Genomic DNA, 21,192 nt, shown 5'->3' on the forward strand with positions numbered 1-21,192 from the left:
ATAAGAGAATTTGGTGCACTCATAATTTGAAGTCAGGTACATAAATTGGGTGGAAAAGGCAGAGGGGATGTTGTGAAGGTATATCTTTGTGGGTATTCTTATGGTGGAAGAGCTGCCAATTGGCAAATGTTTACTTGTCGTAAAAGTGATTAAGGATTGGCATACTTCTTAAAACTTTATCCTGTTAATAAGAATTTAGGAATTCTGACCCTCCATCAAACTTTTTGCAGTTGAAAGTGGTCTTCGTTGCTTACAGTTACTAGATACGGGTGGGGACCATGGCTTGAGATTTATTGTGCAATACAGAGATTTGACCAGAGGGAAACGGTTTAGTAACGAAAGGAAATTGAGATTGCAGCACCTAAATCTTCTCTATTACAAAATTGAAAGTATAACTACAAATCTACGTTTTCTCTTAACTCTCATCCAAAAAAACAACGAAGTACCAGAATTCCTTTGTTGGAGTCTCCATTTTTCCAATGCAGGATTGAATACATTGTATAATTGTGCATTGGGAAAATACAAAAGGTGTGTTTTTTCTCTATGGATTTTTATAATCCCTTTTGAGAAACCGCCTTTTCCACATCTCAACAAAGTTTGACTGTGTTTTTTCATTGTCCCATTCTGGACAGGAAATTACTCCTGCCCTGGACAAGCATACATTTCGGAGCAAAATCTCTTTGTCTGGTGAGAAGCGTTCAATCAATCAATCAATCAGTGAATTGTGAAGCGTGCTACTCATCGGTAGGGGTCTCAAGGCACTGGGGGTGGGGGGTGCAGCTCTAGTCAGTCAAAAAGCCAGGTCTTGAGGGTCTTCATAAAGATGTGAAGAGTGAGGCCACGTCTGATGTTGATCCGGAGCTTGTTCCAGGTCTTTGCCGCGATGTAAGAAAAGGCACTTCCACCAGTTCTGGCTCTGTGGATGCGCAGGGTTTCGGCAAGGGCGACGTCGACGGATCAGAGGTTTCTCTTAGGTACTTAGAAGGAGATTCTTTTGTTGAGATATTGGGGTTGAGGGTGCGGAGGACGAGTCTGGTTACGGTGTTCTATATGGTCTGAAACTTGCAGAGCAGAGATTTGTTGATCCCAGCGTAGAGGGCGTAGTCCAGTCTGCTGGTTATGAGTGTGTGGGTGAGGGTCTTTTCTGATCCAGGGAGATCTATTTGAAGGTCTTGCAGAGGTTGCGGAGGGTGTTGAAGCAAGTGGAGGCGACGGCTAGATCTGTCGGATCATGGTGTGGGAGGAGTCGAGAATGATGCCGAAGTTCCAGGCAAGTTCGGTGGGGTTGGGGGGCTGCCGAGAGCGGTGAGCCACCAGGTGTTGTCCCATGAAGAGGGGAAGGGTCCGAGGATAAGGTCTTCAGTCTTTTACAAGTTAAACTTTAGGCAGCTGCTGTTCATCAAGGATGCGACGTCCTTCATTCCTTCCTGGAAACTGAGTCTGGTGGTGAGGGGGTCCTTAGTGAGGGAGAGGATGAGCTGGGTGTCGTCAGCGTAGGATACTATGCTGAATCCATGCTGTCTGAAGATGGTGGCGAGGGGGGCCATGTAGATGTTGAAGTGCGTGGGGCTGAGCGATGATCCTTGGGGTACTCCGCAGTTAATCTCTGTGGGTTCGGAGAGGAAGGGCAGAAGTCTGATTCTTTGGGTTCTGCCGGTGAGGAAGGAGCGGAGCCAGTTCAGGGCGGTTCCATGTATGCCTGCGTTGTGGAGTCTGACGGTGAGAGTGCGGTGGGAGACTGTGTTGAAGGCTGCAGAGAGGTGTGGCCTAGGTCGAGGAGGGTGCGGAAGTTGTCTGTGGCGGCGGTTAGGGTAGTCTCAGTGCTGTGGTTGCTGCGGAATCCGGATTGGGAGGGGCCGGAATGGATTTATCTTTGATGAATTTAGTTAGTTGGCCGTTGGCGATCTTCTCAGTGACTTTGCCCGTGAAAGGGAGGAGAGAGATGGGTCTGTAGTTCTTGAGTTTTGTCAGTTCTAATGAGGGCTACTTGAGGAGGGGCTTGACTTCTGTGCGTTCCTAGTTGTCGGGAAATGTGCCGGCTTCGAAAGTGGCGTTTATGGTGTGTCGTAGCTCAGTTGCAATGGTGGCGGTGGCTCTGTGGAAGAAGTGCATAGAACAGGAGGGTCTGTGGGGGCTCCTGAATGGATGCCTTTCATGGTAGATGCCGTATCTTCGGTGGTGGCATGGGTCCAGGAGGAGATGGTGGGCTGGTTGTTGTTGCTGTGGAGAGGAGTGGAGTGGGTGCCTGGAGTCTGTTCATTGAAGTTGTCATAGAGAGATCTCATTTTCATGTGGAAGTAGGAGCCGAGTTTGTGGCAGAGGTCCTGGGAGGGTGTGACATCCGTGACTTCACTGGGGGGGCTTGGTGAATTCCTGAATGATGAAGAGTTCCTTGGCCTTGTTGGCGTGGATTTTGTTTCGAATGAAGGTCCTCACCAAGGACCCCCACACCGCCAAAACCAACCTCCACAAAGGAATGAAAGCCATCGCCGAGTGGATGAGGAACAGCCGACTGAAGCTGAACTCGGACAGAACGGAGGTCCTCATCCTAGGATCCACCCCTTTGGCCTGGAATGACTCCTGGTGGCCGACCGCACAGGGAACAGCTCCAACTCCCACCGACCACGTACTCAACTAGGGGTCATCCTCGACTCCACCCTCCCCATGACCAAGCAGGTCAACGCTGTCTCTTCCTCCTGCTTCACACCCTCTGCATCCTCTGCAAGATCTAAAGGTGGATCCCCACCGAAACAACAAGAACGGTCACCCAGGCCCTCATCAGCAGCAGGCTGGACTATGGAAACGCCCTCAGCCAAACTCCTGAAACAGCTTCAATGCATCCAGAACACCTCTAAACGCCTGATTCTCGACGTCCCTCACCACAGCCAACTCACACCTCGCCAGCTCTGCTCTGCCGACCTCGCCCTGGGCACAGTCCCCGTATCCAAAGAGCAACCTCCGGTGGTAGATCGTTCTCCCAAATCGCCGCCAAGACCTGGAGCGCCCTCCCCATCCACCTACGGCAGACCCAGGACCTGCTGTCCTTCAGAAGACTCCTCAAGACCTGGCTCTTCGAGCAGTAGCAGCATCCCCACCCGCCAGCGCCTTGAGACCCTCACGAGTAGGTAGTGCGCTTTACAAATGCTATGATTGATTGATGGATTGATTTTGGTGGATCTGATGAGTTGGTGGTATTCTGTCATGGCGTTCTTGTATATGATACGGTCTTCCGAAGTTTTGCTGTTTCTCTAATTCTTTTCGAGATGTCTGCAGGTGTGTCTGGATTCTTGGAGGTCGGCGGTGAACCAGGTGGCCTTCCTGGGGCGCTGTCCGTTGAGGTTGCAGAGGGGGGCGAGCTTGTCTGCGCAGTTGGTGATCAATATGTGAAGTTCTTTGGCTGCAGAGTTGGTGTCGGTCATGGTGAGGGAGCATCGTAGTTAAGGGTGGAGTTTAGACACTCCTCGGTGACCTTGCTCCAGTACCTTCACGGAGGACATGGTGCAGGATTAGGGGCAGTGGGTTTGTAGACTTGGAATTGTAGGCAGTGGTGGTCCGTCCAAGGGGGGTTGCATGGTGTGGCTGAAGTGGATGTTGTTGCCTACTGCGAAGGCTGGGTTGAGGGTGTGTCCTGCCTTGTAAGTAGGGGTGGTGACATGTTGTTTCAGTCCAAGGCTGGCGAGGTTGGGGTCGCTGAAGTTATCGAGGTGGAAGTTGAGGTCTCCGATGAGTATGTAGTCCATGGAGGTGATGGCGTGAGGCGCAATGAGGTTGGTGATGGAAGTGGTGAATGCGGTTCAAGGTCCGAGGGGTCTGTAGGCGAGGGTGTTGCGCAGGGTCATTCTGGGGCTGGTCTGGATCTGGAAATGGAGGTGTTTGGTGGTGGACGGAGGGGTCGCTGGTGGTGTCTGAGAAAGCTGATGCGTGCAATAGCGAGCCCTGGTACGGGCGGTTGGGGCAGTCCTCCCTCTGGATCTTGTATCCGTTGGGGATTGCGGTGGTGATGTTGAGGGCAGAGGTGGGGGTGGGTCCTCGTATCCGTGAAGAAGGCGACGTCTGGCGAGAGTGTGTCGAGGAGGTCCCAGTTCTCTACAGCATGTCTGTGCAGGGAGCACGTTGTGGAGGATCCACCTCAGGGCTTCCGGGGTGCTAGCATCCGTTGGGAGGGTGCCGGCACTGGGGGGTGCGGAGTATGGTGAAGGTTTGTGGGCAGGAGAACTGCCCACGGGTGGTGTTCGGCGTAGACAGCTGGCAGTTGTTATTCCTTCCAGGGTTGAGTGTGAGGAGGGCAACTGAGTCGGAGCGGTGGGTGGTCGGAGAACCAGGGCACCTGGCGCTGGTAGCAGTCCGGGCGCAGACAGGCTTGCCTTTGGCTCAGCGGCTGCCATTAAATAGGGAAAGGGGAGGGAAGTGCAGCTGGGAGGCAGGAACCGGCAGGGGGAGGGGACGCGAGGGCAGCAGCGGCGGGAAAATGAGGATAAAAAAATGGGAAGGAGGACACAAATAAAGGGCACAGGTACAGAGACAAATACAATTAAAGGCAGAAAATGAATGGCACAATAATAAAAAAACGAATGGCACAAACACGAAGACAGACACCAGAGGATCAGCAGAAGAGCAAGGCTCTCCCACTGGACCACCAGGGACGAGGCGCAGGCAGGAGCCTGTGGGTGGAGGAGGGCCTTGAACTCCAACTTGCACAGAGATGTGTAGGGGAGAGCGGCACAACAGTGGAGCTGCTGGGGCAGAGAGCAGAGTCTCTGACTAGGAGCGTTCAGAGAGATATTTCTGAATACACACAAAGGGCCACATGTATCAAATAAGCATTTTACGACTTCCAAATAGTGATTTTTACCGTATTGGTATTTGGTAATCGCAAAATGCTAACTATTTAAGGAATTCCAAAAGATTTAGCGATTCCTTAATATTACCTATTAGCGATTCAGTAAATAATAAATCTCTATTAGGTAATACTACTCCATTCGCTCCTATGGGCCAAAAGGCCGATAGGTTGAATGGTTTTGCATTAACTAATTTGTGATTGCAAATTAGGTAATGCAAAACCAAGGATGCACATGGCTCTAAGGCTACCCTGGAGCACCCCAAAAAAGTAAATGTTCACATGTAAAGCATGGCACTATGAAAAATGCAGTTTTGTGCCTTTTTTCAAAGTTTGCACATGGTTACCATCGACTTGAAGTCTATAGTAATTGCATTTTGCTAAATTCACAGTTTGCATTTGGAAAATGCTTCATACATGTGCTAAAGGAATTGCAATTCGCGATTCCCTTTTAGTAGTCGCAATTTTAGGTAATCAAAATGTTTGCAATTAGCTAAAATTGTGACTACAAAGCCTTTCATACATCATTAAAGGCTATTTTACATTTGCAAACTGACGATTTTACCGAATTGCACTGTTTGCGAGTGCAAAAAAATGTCATACTTGTGGCCTAAGTTACAGGTTTATGGCTGTTCACAAACTTTCAAGACCTTAAAGAGGTCACTCCCTACAGTTTGCATTAGATTTACTCCTGATTAACATTACACAAGTACAAAGGTTCCAACAACAAAGTAACATTTTGTGTAGTTGTAAACCTAGCTAAAGTTAAACTTACATGTGCACTTCGCTTTGTGAATCAGGCATGTACTGTTCACCTCCAAAGACCAATTTAAATCCAGCTTACTTCTCTCAAACGAACGTGATTCAATAGCCCTCACTATGAGTGGCCCAGTAAATGATGTGATATTTATCCTACCTGATCAAATCCGACTCCGTAAGTCAGAATTTAGCAGGGAGCTAAATACCAGCCAATTACAATTTTGGGGGGAATAACATGCGGATTATGGTGCTTACTGCACCAAAATCCTCATGTTCTGGTAAGTTCTCGGATTTTTCCCCTGATATTTGTGGATATTTATCACAACCCTTATGATTTAGATGTGTGAGATAACAGGTAGTTAAAGCACATATTACAATTAACCGGTCTGATCTCAAAGAGGTCCTCAGTCTTTACAATGAGCACTATGGATCTGGTTTAGTGGATAAGCTCACGTTTAGTAGAATTACAAAGCTACAATGCAATGCACACTAGATAAAACAGTATCTTTCTTATTGTAATTACTAGCTATGATATTATACATTTTAACAGAAGAAAATAGAAAAATTAAATTACATGGTAAACATGTTAATAAATAAAAAATATGAGCAGGCACAAAAACCAATTTTATTAAAAGTATTATTGCTTGCTCTATCGTTCTCAGAGTGTCTGTATCAGGATAAAAGTGAGCATCTTTCCCTATTAGAATACATTAGTAAACATTAAAGGAAAATAGCTTTTGGATACTGTTACCTATTTCCTTCGACACTTTGAGAAAACTAGACCATTGAAATAAACGGAAAGAGGATATGCTACACTATACTTGGAGATTTTAATTTTCATCTTGAGGAGCATACGGATCCCAATACGGTCACCTGATGAAAAGCGCGAGCTTAGGCAAAAAGTAATCGGACCCACACATGTGGCAGGCCATATGCTGGATGGTATTTTCTCTAACTATCCATCTCTCGCATTTACGGGACTGTTGCCCTTAGTGTGGTCAGACCACATGGCAGTGTTGTTAGAGTGGGCCATCCCAGATAATCACGCGGCTGGTAGACCCCCCAAGAGACAGAGGGAATCCAGAGAGTGGAATAAAGTGGAGGATCCAGAGTTAGAATTGTCAGTGGGAGAGTGCAACTGGTTTGCTTGTCTCTCGCTCTCTGTTGTGGTAACAGCAAAAGTATTACTTTGCCATGTCGAAATGGCAGTTAAAACTGCACACACAGGGTGCAAGGGCAGGCCTAAAGACATGTTTACATACTACTTTAGTGGGTTGCACAAAGAGTGCTGCAGTCTACTTGAGCATTTAATTTATAGGCCCTGGGTACATGTAGTCCCTTATACTAGGGACTTATAAGTAAATTAAACATGCCAATTTTACTATGTCCGTAAGGCAGAGCATAAGTGCTTAACCACTCTGCAGGAGTAAAGCGTGCAGAGTCCTATGGCCAACAAAAACAGGTTTAACTAAAGAAGACAAAACTCTTGGGGAATACCTCAAAACGTTTTTAATTTTCAACATAAACTATGAAGTAACAAAACCGTAGCGCAAATTTTACATATCACTCAGACTCTTTAAAAGAAATATGGTGATAACGAAAGTCACTCAGGCAGTAAAGTTTCCACATTAGCAGCAGTGATCCAACCAAAAATACTCATCCTACAAAGAGTTCTTAGTTCTTGAAAGGCCACACCTCACAATGTTGGCTTTTCAGTCACACCAATTTGGTGGCACTGCTACCAGGCATAGGCACCCTCCTACACACGCTGTCTAAAAGCCCACATCTGAAAATTTCTAGGTCCAATGTGGCACACTGTTCTACATAATTAGGCTTGAATTAGGCCAAAGCTGCACCAGGACTGCACATTTTTATCCTTCTAGCAAATGAGCATGATTTATTGTTGGTTCAAAAGACTCTCCCTCTTTAGTGCCAGACGTTAAACTATACTGATATTGGATTTCAATCAGTGTGAAGATAAACTCTTAAAATAAACCATTCAAGAGAACTGTATTGTTTAATATTGTCAAATTACTCTGCCTTCTTGAAATATTTGCTGTATCTCTCATATATGTTGAATAGGATTGAAGAGAAATGCATGAATTCTGTTTCATGGAATTTTCAGGGAAATTGTTTATAATTTGTTTTAATCTGGCTTCTGAATATAAACTTTGGAAGTTAAAAAGCAGTTCAAGACATTTAAATCATAAATCCGAAATCTAAGGCATTATTATTATGTTTCTTATATAGCGCCAGAATCGACCCCCGAAGGGGTATCTCCGCGCTTGCCTTGGGAACCCGTCCTGGCTTTTCCCTGTGAGATAGCCCCTACAGGGCATCCCCAAGGTGAAAGCCAGGCATCCCGCCGCAGGGGGGCCGTTGTGGAGATTAAGCAAGCTTAATGCCCAGAGTTGCAGAGTGTGAACCCATGATTAGGTCAGGCACCGAAGCGAGAATTATCGAGTCCATGGACATTTGAGCTCAAGACCCTGCCGTATCGGGAATTGAACCCTGGTCCCGGGTCTGACCTCTGCTTCAGGGTCTGCCTGCTCTAACCAGTGAGCCACACTTCTCCACTTGGCATATTCCAAAGAAAGCCTGTAGCTGTTTTTGCTAGAGTTTGTAAAAGAATAACAGGGTTACCTGATTCCAAGTAGAACCTCGGTATTAATATAGTATAACAAAAAACACTGCAGTGGTGTCTTGTAATTGATCTAGAAGGGTCACATTTTTTGTAAAAGCACCAATGAACACAGCAGTGCAACTGAAAGTACAATAATAACAGTAGATTAATAATAGAATTTTGCATATTTCTGCATACAGTGACCAACTGTGTGGGTGGCATAGTGTGTTGGTGAATAACACATCCATGAATAATGAAGGAATAAACTTTAACTGAGCGGTAATCCCAGGTGGCAACACAACAGAGTGAAACATTTTTTTTGCTCAGGGGGGTCAATCCAACAGAATCTTGTTCTGCATAAAGATTTTAAACGTCTTAGTAAGCCACTTGTGACCAGTTAATATTTCAGTCTTAATGTGCAAATCCACAGATCATCATCGTGACTGTGGGAACATTATGATGCATTCGAGGTCGGTGCCATTTTGTAAACAACTCAGTATGGGTCTGTATCAGCAAAGAGAGCCCAAAGGTATAAGGGCCCAAGAATAGATCACGTTTGGGAGCAGGAGAAGGAGTTAACGAGATTATCACGGGTAAGTCAAGCATAGAGTTGTCCATGTGAGCTGTATCTTCAGGCACTTGCTCAATATCCAACAGCTCTTCACTTTCTGAGAGTTTACTGGAGTCTTAATTTAGCTTGCAGGCGAGTGATGTGTTATTTGTGATAGTGTGCCCATCAGTACAGATGGTGCACATGGAAAACGTTATGCCCATACCCATGTCTGGAGGTCAAAGCAATGGCTATTGTTGCTTGAGCATTTTGAAGAGATTATAACTTGCTCTTCCTCCTAGAATCACGAGTGCCTCACATTTCTCCATTCTACTCAAAATTCCTTCTTCCAGTCTTTTTCTTGACTATCTTGGTGTATCACTTCCCCGAAGCGAGAGTGTTCTCCTGAGGCAGGTTGCGGAAGAGAAGTTCTGAGTTTCCATTCAAACAGTATTATGCTGGAGACTTCCTAGGGTGTCATGATAGTGCCTCACAGTCTGACATAATAGAAAATGCTATCCTTTCTCCACCAAATGAGATCTTTTGCTATAGAATTTTTAACTTATTTAAGTGTTTTTTAGAATTGTATTAATAACTTTGGTTGGAAACTCTGTAAATCTAGGTCAATACTGTTTATTTTAATAAGCTGTTTTCTTTTTTTTATATTACTCTTGTGTTACGTTAATATATGTGGATCTCTAAGGAGTTCCAAATCATTTATTCAATAAAATTGAAATTGAATAAATAATAATTTACTTATTGAGTTTGTAGACCTGCATTGCTTTCTTTAACTTGGCCATAAAATGCTCCATGATTCCACTGGTGTGGCCTATTAGGGGTGTAAACTTAAAGTGATGAAATCCAAAGTATTCTGCAAACTCTTTGAAGTCTCTACTTCTGAAACGAGGTTCCCTTTCAGATTTGACAGCTAGTTGAATGCCAGAAGTCGAAAATATTTTGTTCGTAGCAGGAACAATGTTAGCTTTCATGCCAGAATCAACGATGACTTTGGAAATCTAGAAAATTCATGGGGACTACAGCACTGATCTGTCTTGATTCTCTCAAGGTCACACCATTATTATTTGTCTGTAGTGCTCAGTAGCCTCTTGTAGCCACATTAGTACAATATAAAAAAGCTACAAAATAGATAAATACAATAACTCATTGGGAAGTCACCAGCTAAGGCACTGCCTCAAGTGTGTGCTCTTCTTGTGAGGCTGTAATAATGTTGTCTTTGACTAAGGCAATAGGATGCATCTGCGTGACTACAAAGGAAGCGTATTCCTCTGCAATCAGTGTAGGATTCTGATAATTTCCAGGCCTGTGAATGTTAAATTGCTAATTCTGCAATTGAAAGCCCCACCTCTTTGTATGAGGGTGCATCATTGTCTAGAGATTGCCAAATATGGACATGAGGCTTGATGACCAGTCACAAAAGTGAAAGACTCCTGTTAAATGAACAAGTGAAAGCTTTCACAAACCCAAACCACTGCCAGACTTTCCTTCTCTGTTTTGGAATATGTCTTCTCTCAACTTGTCAGCCTGTGATTGGCATAGGCACCACACGGCCAGTACAGCTCAGGGTCAGATTCATGCAGGGAATCACAGAGAACAACTAGATTGGCATTAACAATAATCCTTTGTGCAAGATATTGTCAAAATCTGCTCTTTCATCTGCTTTGGCAATGCAGATTCTAATTCTTTCAAAAAGTGGCCTCATACTTCTCAGACAACCTGCAGTTAAATAAGATTTTAATTTTAGAATCAGTAAAATCCATTAGGTATGTTAAAAACATTAATAGCTGTGTTCTTTTTCAAACATTGGTATACAATAGCTAGGTCATGAAGAAATCTCATGCTCCTGGCTCATACTTCTTATTTCCTCATCTCTAAAATGGCAGTCACCTGCCCGAGGGTTTGCAGCTGCCCTTTAAGGTGACTCTGCAGCCAGGCCACTTCAGGTTTTTGCTCTCTTTTCCTTCCCTTTCCATCAAGGCTGTTCCTTCCTTGGTTTCTTCCAGACTTTCACAGTCCATAATCCCTTCTGTCATGAGATGTGTGATATAATTTCCTTTTCCTGTTCTTTTACTATTTAAAGGCCTTTGTCTGGTTGGAGGGTATGTCACAACAATCCATGTTCCTTTGCTTGTTTGCTTTTTCTCTACACTTACTGATCCTATGCTAAACAAATCGAGGTAGCAAAAAACTCAACTAATTAACTTTTCCAGGTGGTAACCAAATTGTCCGCACTCCCAGAAAAAAAATGTGAATGAACAGTCCCAAGCCTTATGTAATTCACCAGCCCAGCAATTTCTAAACAAAGTCGGGCAAATCTATATCACTTTTGACAACAGGACCAGATCTGATGCACAGGTCCTGGTAAATCCGCAATCCCCTAGTGCTTCCGTTTTTACAGAATTTAGACCAGTAACTAACGATGTGATAACAACTCTTATCCTACAGGCCAAATCCGGCCTTCCCTATGACCCTCTTCCTCCCAGGATATTTAAACAGGTCCCGGAGATTACCAGCCCTAATCTAACCACAATCTTCAACTCTATGTTCATACAAGGGAGTTTTTCTTCCATCTAGAAGAGGGCATCAATCCTATCCCTTCTGAAAAATCCCAGTCTAGACCCAGCTGAACCTAACAACTATAGGCCTATCTCGCGTCTTCCACTCCCGGCGAAACTGGTGGAAAAAGTCATGAATGACCAGCTTACACTCTATCTTCATGAACATAATTTTCAGATAAATCCCAGTTTGGTTTTAGGGCAGAGCATAGTACAGAAACTGCCCTAATAAAAGCTACAGATGTAATCAGAGCAATTCTAGCTGTAGGAGGTGCTGCAGACCTTATCTTGCCCGATCTATCGGCAGCGTTCACAACAGTCGACCACAATCTGTTACTTAACCGTCTGAATACTCTTGGCGTCACTGATGATGCACTAGCATTGGTTTCTTCCTTTCTATCTGGCAGAACACAATTGGTTGCCTTGGGCAGCAACGAATCTTTGTCCTTTGCTCTCCCTTGTAGGGTCCCACAGGGCTCCTCAATGAGCCCTATTCGTTTTAATATTTAAGTGTCAGAATTAGCAGTGCTAATCAGATCCATCGCTTTGGAACTAACATCTTATGCGGATGACACTCAAATTGTCTTGTCCATCTTTAAAAACAGATTACCGCCAGTTAAAAGATTCAGAGATTGTATGCTGGCAGTCAGCTCATGAATGAGCTCACACTGCCTCATGCTGAATTCAGGAAAAACTGAGATAGTCCTTTTCGGCAACTACTCCCCTAGTTGGTCACAGATCTGGTGGCCAGACGAATTGGGGGCAGTACCGATTACTGCTCCCAAAGCAAAAAATCTGTAGTGATTATTGACGAGAAATTGAACTTTGAGGCACAGGTCAATGCCGTCTCCTCATCTAGCTTCTTTATACTTTTATTCCAGCAGATAGAAGGCAAACTGTGATAACATCTCTAGTTCTTGCCAAACTGGACTATCTCGGCATACCCGAGAAGCAATTTCATAAGCTTCAGATGATTCAGAAAACTGCTGCAAAGCTTCTATTAGATATCCCCAAGTTTCAATCAGTAGGAAAGCATTTTCAGAAGCTGCACTGGCTTCCAGTGAGGAATCGTATTCATTTTAAGGCCCTATGCATTACATATAAGGCACTTCATGGTACTGGTCCTCAGTTCTTGAGGCGGTCACTGCACTGCTATTCTCCTAATAGATACCTTTGTTCGGAGGGGGTGTAACTGATACTACCTCTAAGATTTCGTAAATCCAGCTGAGGCGGCAGGAGCTTCACGGTGGGGGTCACAAAGCTCTGAAACAGCCTCCCCATATCCATCAGAACTCTCCCTTCTCTGAAAGGCTTTAGGAAAGCCCCAGCTTGCTCAAGACTGCTAGCGCCAATACCCTGTTTTGGTATTCCAGCAGTTTATACATTTTAATAACAACATAACATTGAAGATCTTCCTCAACATCTTCAGGGTGTGGAAACAGGATGCGGGGATGGTGTTGACTTGTGCAATTATGATCAGTTAGTTAGCTGTTGATGATTATTCTGAGGTTCTTGGCATGGGTGCTGGGCGTGGGGCTGAGTTCAGCCGGCCACCTGTTGAAGTCCCGTGGTGAGGTGTTCTTGACAAAGATCACTACGTCTATCTTGTTGGTGTTGAGCTTGAGACAGATGTCTTTCATTCAGTTAGCGACAATGATCAAGTAGGCGGTTAACTTGTTTCTTGTGTTATAAGGGAGAGTATGAATTGCATAATGTTGGCGCAGGAGAGGATGTTGATGCTGTGTATGTGGATGATGCTGGCCAGAGGGATCATGTATTGATTGAAGAGGGTGGAAGAGAGTGATGAGGCACTCCACAGATGAGTCTGCGGGCTTCCGAGGAGTAAGGTGCCAGGGTTACAGCTTTTGTTCTATCCATTAAGAAGGAGCCGATCCAGCAGAGAGCAGGTCCATGAATGCCAATTTTGTGCAGGAGACTGAGTAGGATGTGGAGAGTGACCATGTTAAATGCTGCTGGGGGGTCCAGAAGAATGAGGGCTGCGATGTCTCCTCTGTCAATAATTATGAGTGCTGCTTCTGAGTTGTGGTTAGGCCTTATTACGAACTGCATGCCTTTGAGGGGCTTGTGGTTGCTGAGTGGTCGGTGATTCATCTGTTGATCAGTTTATCCAAGACCTATAAAAGTTCAACTCTATGGCTCCTTTCTATGACATTGGACGTAAAATATCATCCTCTTCTACCTTAACTGGTGCTTCTGGGAACCCTACATTTTCTCTTACATATTAATGGACTTCCTTAAACTCCACCTGCCCTTGACTTCCTCATCTTCTAGCTCATGGGCCTGCTCCAGAGAGAATATTCTGGGCGTATTTTTTTTAATATACCACCTTTATTGGGTTATGAGAAAAACTTTGTATATCAGACATGTCAGGTATCTAATTATGGGAATATACACTCATTATTGTACACCACAGACGTTCAATGCCAAGATAACCCTATGATTCGAGATGAAATAGTAACTTTGGAACAGGAATTCGAGAACATCAACAATGAGCCTAATCCTTTCACACAGGAGTGTGATTTTTGACCAGCCTGAGCACCACCCGCCTGACAGTGCAGGGACAGTATCGCTCCCCCATGATGCGGGGATCTAACCAGAGTGGGTGGGGTAGTATGTCTGAGTGGAGAAGAATGCTTCTGGAGAATATTCGGGGCCTCTTAGGGAGTATGTGGCCTTTCCTTGCTTAAAAATACCAAAGCTACAGCCTGCTTGTTCATGCACTAAATATCTCCCAGAGTAGGAATTTGAGACACAGAATGGACTTCTTCCATTTCAACAGGGGCATCTGGCTCCTACAAATGGTGCTTTTTAATAGCACACTTCCGCTACTGATCAATTGCCAGGCTCAGGATGAACTTTATGTCCCCAACAGAGGTTTCATGGGCATCTTACCCTTTCTTAGCTTAGGAAAACAATGTTGCAGTGTTTGGTAACATCTTTTGACTGGGTGTGAGTGTTTGATTGATTCAGAGGCTCCGTCCATCACCACCCCCTTTTGTACCCCATTTGGTAACAAGCAGGACATTTCCCATCCCCGCAGCTCAAATACTCAACTAATCTCATTCTTTTGGAGAACTCTGCCATCTTTGAGTCAGACAGTGGTCTCAATAATCAGGAATCTTGTTTCCGACTCCTTTTCAAATATAAACAGATCTAGAACACTCAAATGGAGGGAAACCTGCACTGCTTTGGCAGGTCCTACTTTTCCATTAAAGTATGCTTCTTGGGTCCACTTAAGCTGGCACAACACAAACGTTTACCCTGCCTGGTTAACAAGGTTTTATCCTCTGATAAGTCACCCTGCCTATAGAAAAATCCTTATTCTTTTTTTGTTAGACCCTCACCCACTCTAGGAGCAGCATGCTTCATCGTCGGGTCTCATCCTGGTCCCTGGGGGTCTGGAAGCTGCTTATGCCACACCAACTGTGTGATTATCTGATAACAGCAAACTAAGCTTGGTGAAACTAAGGCCCCATTTTTTTTCACGCATAGGTCTTATTACACAGAGCAGTTACCCTATTAGAGAATCCTATATTACTACTGGGGGTTGGGGGAGCACACCCCAGTAATCATACACTGAATGATAGTACTGCTTTATCACAGAAGGAGAGGAGTCATTTTTAAGACAGAGCCTCAGGATCTCCCATTTCATGTTCCGGTATAGGGGTAGGAAAACAAAGAATGAGAGGACAGCTACTTACTTGTTCACAAAGTACGACAGAAAGAGTGGTCCAGAGCATATAACTTACTTTGTCAATGGTAGCATGCCATTGGCAAACCTATTCAGCACCCTGTTCTCTGCTCGACTCCACATTTTGCTAGCGTGTGGAGTCTTGTATTTGTATACCTGAGCCAGTTACTATTGTCATCAGAGCGCATGTACAATGAATGCATGGCGCCTGCGTCATTATTGGAGTGATGGGGATTATCACTTTTTCAGGGTCTGATGTGTTCCTAGCTGCTACTAACCTCTATTGTGAATGCACCCAGACATATTTATGTCTGCGCCAGTGTAGGGATAATGGGAACTGGAGTTTGCCATGTCACTGTCAGTATTCATGATTTATTGTTGCCATGGATTTACGAGATTGGTAGTCCATCTTTAATTCATTTATGCAAATGTGTGAAATTATTTTGCTCCTGTCCTTTATTATTCAATTCTAAAAGTATACCTTTGTGTTTATATTATGATTGCCCAAATACCAATCAGGTAGAATTTTAAAATGTAATTTATTTATTTTTATAAATGAGCCAGTGTTATTTAATATGGAGAGGGTACTAAAAGAATTGGGATGCAAAGTATGGAAAATTCTATTGTCATGTTGCAATCTCATGACTCAGTTAAGATGGGTCCAAGTAATGTTGTCGGTCAGACCTTTTTTGTAGGTCCCTAATCTGTACACCCAGTGTTGTTCTGTCTCGAGGAGGGTCCTTGTCATATTGTCACTATGTAGTATTCTCTCAATGCGTGTCTAGTACAGGTCTGTGTCTTTGTGTTGCTTTCCTATGTAATGTGCAGTCAATTTAGTTGATCATCTCTTTCAGCAAATGGTGCTACGTTGTTCGTTTATCCTAATCTTTGTTTTTTTCAGGGCAATCCCACTTAAAGTAGTTTACAGGGGCATTAAATCATGTATATTTTGTTATGTGAGTTGCAATTTGTGTACATTGTTCCCAGGGGGTGGTTAGGTCAAGAACCAACGCTTTGGTGCAATTTGTCAGTGAGCAAAGAGAACATTGTCCGCAAGGGTAATGGCCTGTAACCCTTGCGAAATCCCACAGAGTATCTTGACCTGGGAGACTTCTTTTTTTAGGTCTAGTGTGAACTAAGATATCCCTCAGGCTCTTATTCTATTTGAATGAAAAGAGTGATTTCTTGATGGATAATTGGTTAGATGCTAATATACGCCAATGTTTTGTTATCATTTTCCTTACTTGGTTATAAACATTGTTGTATGTAGGCATGAGTGAATTTTGCGAATCTCGCGTTCGCGAATTTTGCGGATTTGCGAACTCGCAATCCGCAAAATCCGCGAATTCTCGCGAATTTGCGGATTTTTTTTTTGTTCGCACGGGTTTCTGCAAGTTCGCGAGGGTTTTGTACAATTTCGCAAATTGCGAAATTGTACAAAACGCGTGCGAACTTGCAGCAACCCGTGCGAACACAATTATATGAAGAGAAAGAAGCTCCTGGCCACAGGAACAGCACGGGGATTGCGCTCATGAAAGTCAAGGATGCAAAGGCCTCTACCCAGCATCACAGCTGATTTTCCACAGTAGATTTGGGAAGAGGCACACCTGTCCCGCCTCGAAGACGCTCATGATTGTTTTTGGGCTAATGAATGAGTCACTGATTTTGAGCATCAACTAGTTCGAGCGACCATGCAAAGGCCGCCCTCTACCCAGCATCACAGCTGATTTTCCATGGTAGATTTGGGAAAAGGCACACCTGTCCAGCCTCGAAGACGCTCATGATTGTTTTTGGGCTAATGAATGAGTCACTGAATTTGAGCAACTAGTTCGAGTGACCATGTGTGTGTTACTATGCAATCGCCCTGAAGGGCTAAGGGGTCCCTTGAGTGACCTGTGTAAGGCTGTGCCTGTAACTATTTTACAATGGCGCCAGCAAGCTGCCAGCGCCGTTGTAAAATAGTTACAAAGTTAGCTTGCACAGGAAGCACTTAGATAAAATAAAGCAGCACCTGCTTCGTTTTATCTAGTGGTTCCTGTGCAAGCTAACTTTGTAACTATTTTACAACGGCGCTGGCAGCTTGCTGGCGCCATTGTAAAATAGTTGCATGAGTGGGGGTTCAACTTTTGAACCCGTTCCGCTCTCGGATTTTTTTTTGCGGATTTTGCGGGAAATCCGCAAAATTCGCGGATTGCGGATTTCCCAAAAATCCGCAAAATCCGCGAGCGTAACGGATTTCCCGCTCATGCTTAGTTGTATGTGGTTACGCAACTCAACCCTGTCTTAACTTCTTTTGTGTTATCTTCTAGTAAGCCCTCTCTGGTTATTACCTGCTCTTTTCTTTGCTATCTGGATGATACCTAGTGGGTACTCTCGTTCTAGCAACTTCTCTTTGAGAATCGTTGCTTACATCTTGTAATTTCGGATTTCTACGCGGTTTTTTCTAATTCAAAGAAACTGGCCTACTGGGAGATTGTCCCTTAAAGAGCGTACATTTGCAATTTTGAAGTGCATGAGATTGTTCTTGTCTGTTGGTTTGATATAACATTCTTTTGAAAATTTCCCTCCACTAGCTTGGATAGGCATGTCCAGGAAGGATACTCCTTGTCAGTCAGTATTCACAGTAAACTTCAAAAAACTGTTGCTGGTGTTCAGCCACTGGAGGAGGGTTATGGCCTTCTCATCATTGCCTTGACAAATGCCAAAAACATTGGCAATGAATCAACACTACAGACGTAATTTCTGTGTGAAAGGATTATTTTCCCATACATGTTCCTCCTCAAATTAATGTACATACAGGCATACCATGCTGGGAGCAAAAGTGCTTCTGATACATGTTCCATGCTGTTGCAAGTACATCCTGTCTTCACATGCAAAGAAGTTCTTGGTTAAAGCCAACTCCACCAATCGCACAATCCACTCAATGGGGGCATTGTTGTGCCATTCTTTCTGTTTTAGGAGGCTTTCAATAAATCTAAGATTTTCCCCTTGCGGGAAGCTTGTGTGCAGTATCTCCAAGTCTAGGCACAGCATCAATTCCTTTAGTGGGTTGTAATCTTGTTCACTCAGAATGGTCAATAGATGTTAGTTATCCTCAATATAGGATCTATTTTCCAATGGTCTTACGAACTATTCCACGAATTGTGACGAGGTTCCAAGACTAAGCCAATACCAGATACTATCGGGTGGCCAGGTGGTGGTATCCTTTGACTGTGAATGTTTGGTAATGTATAGAAATAAGGAATTCTAGGTCTTGTGGTGATAAGGAATTCTGTCTTTTTTGTGCTAGCCAGCCCTCCTCCTTATCCTCATTACAAATGTGGCTATTTCATGTTGTAAACATTTGGTGGGATCTGACTGGAGTGTTTTGTAACTTTTTTCATCCCTTAGCAGGGTAATGGAGGCTTCTTAGTACTCTTCTTTAGTCTGGATGACTATTCCGCCACCTTTATGAGCTTGTTGGATAACGAGGTGAGTCTTTTTGCATAAGGTTTCCACAGCACATCTTTCTTTCTTTGTTAGATTCTGGTACCCCATTTTTCTTGGGTCTAAGTTCTCTACATCCTTAAAACTTGCGTCCTCAAAAGCAGGTATTTCTGGGTGGATGGAGGAGGCAGGAGGATTAAAGGAAGCCTTTTTTCGTACATTTGTTGAGTACTCATTCATTGTTCGTTTTAGCTCATTAGCAAAAAAAAGTTTTTTACCCTAATTTTATGGAAGATTTCTGCCAACTCACATCTGAGCTTACATTTATCTGCAAAGTTGCTGGGGACAAAGCCTAACCTTTTGCTAAGGACTTTTATTTCTTCGTTAGTTAGGACTTCATTTGTAAAGTTGACCACTAAATTCAGAGACCGCTGATTCCCAGTTGTGGTTCTTTGGTCCTGCTTCTTGTCTGTACCCTCCTGTCCCGGTTCTTCCAAATGTACTTGTTAGTTTCACTCTTGAACACTGTTTCACTCTCAACACGCTTCTTCCTAAAAAAAGGGCAGTTTGGTTGGAAAAAGGGATGGGATGGAGACCGGGTGGTGATGGAGGGCCATATGTTCTCTGCCAGTAGTACAAGAGTTGGGGTTCTGGAGTTTGGAAAAACTGGCTCTGGTACCCTGTTCCTCTTTGGTTGCTTTGTTTATCTCTGCTGCTGCTCTTTGAATTGTCACTTAGCCATTCTTCGTGATCTGATCCAGAGGACCAGCTGCTGTCTCTTTGGGCACTTTTTTGTGATTCTGTGTTCTGTTTCTTGTGATCATATTTGATGATGGGATAAACCTTTTCATGTGAGAGTTTTTTAGTGTCCTTCTGTAATTTACTTGTTTTATACTGCATTAGGAAATACTTGTAATCTCCTACTTCTTTATAGACTTTGTCTAACTTTTTCTTGAAAACACTTATTTTAAATTGTATATTCAAAATATCCTCACTGGTTTTAATCTTTATTAACATTGAGTCAGTTAGTTGTTATGCTGTGTTAATGATTAAAATGAACCAATCACAAAAACACAGCTACACGATTAAGGACCAGTATTTTCTGAACTGTTCATCATCCAGAAAAATCCTGCGTAAGTTGTTTACTAGCAAGCCCAAAGAAATGGAGGGGTCAACATTGGCCAGTAAATATTCCATCATTATTGCCTCACGTAGAAGGGTCTTTACTTGGTTTCTTTTGTGCTCTGTGACTGCCTCCCAAATATGTGTTTGTGATAAAACCTGTGGGATGTTTGTCTTGCTAATTAAAGGTGGTGCAGAAAGGATCAAGGACGTCATTTCATCGGAGTATGATAGTCCTACTTATTCTGTCATGGTAGCTTGTTAGGTTGAGGTAATGTAGCTATAGAGCTGGTATGCTGTTCACTAGTCTATCAACAAAAAGCCCAGAGAAGGGTGTTTAAAGCCTTACTTAAAACAGGACCTCGTGGGCCCAATGGTATAACTGAGAACAACGACTGGCAGGTTCTCCCCAAATGATCAACATCAAGTACAACAAATATTGACATAAAATGATCCTACTTGAATCATGCAGCTTTCTGAAAAATGCCATCAAAAGAAAGAAAACACAGAAAGCGGGGATGGTGTGGGTTCCTTCTGTGAGGCATGCTGAGAGAGGTGGTATGAGGAAGCCATGTTAGTGGGTGGAGAGTCTCTTTGTGGATTGGTGAAAAGTTAACACAATGGAGAGCCGAAGCTTGCGAAGTCAGGACTATGCCGAGGAAGATGGACAAGGAGGTAAAAAGAAAAGCTGAGGTAATTGGGAGCATGGCAAGTCCCTTATTACGAGTACCCGCACTGCAGTACGAAAAGAAACTCAATTCTCAAGGTACAAGCCAGCTGGGCATTGAAGTGGTTCCAGTTGCTGCAGAAGTAACTGTAAAAACAACAAGTGATGGACCGAATGTGGATCAATGTCACACATTCCCCCAGTCAAAAGATCTGGGCCCGAATCCATCGTTTTTTTGCACTCCACACCACCTTGGGTTAGACAATGGCGATATGCAAATCAGCTCTGACCCTGTTGCCCCATGGGAACAGTCCAGTCCGAACTACAAAAGCCATGTCCTTCCCAGAACGGAATCAAGCATCCGAGGACCGGACCGGTTTCGAGGTAACACCTCTCATCAGCCCGGCTAGCTTGACTCCAAGTGGTGTGGAGTGCCTGGGACCCACGTCTGGGCATCCCCAGCGCACTTAGGGCGGCAATTGCAAAAACAACAAGTGATGGACCGAATGTGGATCAATGTCACACATTCCCCCAGTCAAAAGATCTGGGCCCGAATCCATCGTTTTTTTGCACTCCACACCACCTTGGGTTAGACAATGGCGATATGCAAATCAGCTCTGACCCTGTTGCCCCATGGGAACAGTCCAGTCCGAACTACAAAAGCCATGTCCTTCCCAGAACGGAATCAAGCATCCGAGGACCGGACCGGTTTCGAGGTAACACCTCTCATCAGCCCGGCTAGCTTGACTCCAAGTGGTGTGGAGTGCCTGGGACCCACGTCTGGGCATCCCCAGCGCACTTAGGGCGGCAATTGCAAAAACAACAAGTGATGGACCGAATGTGGATCAATGTCACACATTCCCCCAGTCAAAAGATCTGGGCCCGAATCCATCGTTTTTTTGCACTCCACACCACCTTGGGTT

General features: G+C 44.2%; 1 protein-coding gene across 1 annotated transcript in view; it reads right to left on the reverse strand.

Moving 5' to 3' along the window:
• The window catches only part of NKIRAS2 (NFKB inhibitor interacting Ras like 2), a 158,947-nt gene that overhangs the window by 101,682 nt on the left and 36,073 nt on the right, over positions 1 to 21,192 (reverse strand). The gene's annotated exons all lie outside the window — the stretch shown is intronic.

This window comes from Lissotriton vulgaris, chromosome 5, assembly GCF_964263255.1.
Source record: "Lissotriton vulgaris chromosome 5, aLisVul1.2, whole genome shotgun sequence".
Taxonomy (NCBI): domain Eukaryota; kingdom Metazoa; phylum Chordata; class Amphibia; order Caudata; family Salamandridae; genus Lissotriton; species Lissotriton vulgaris.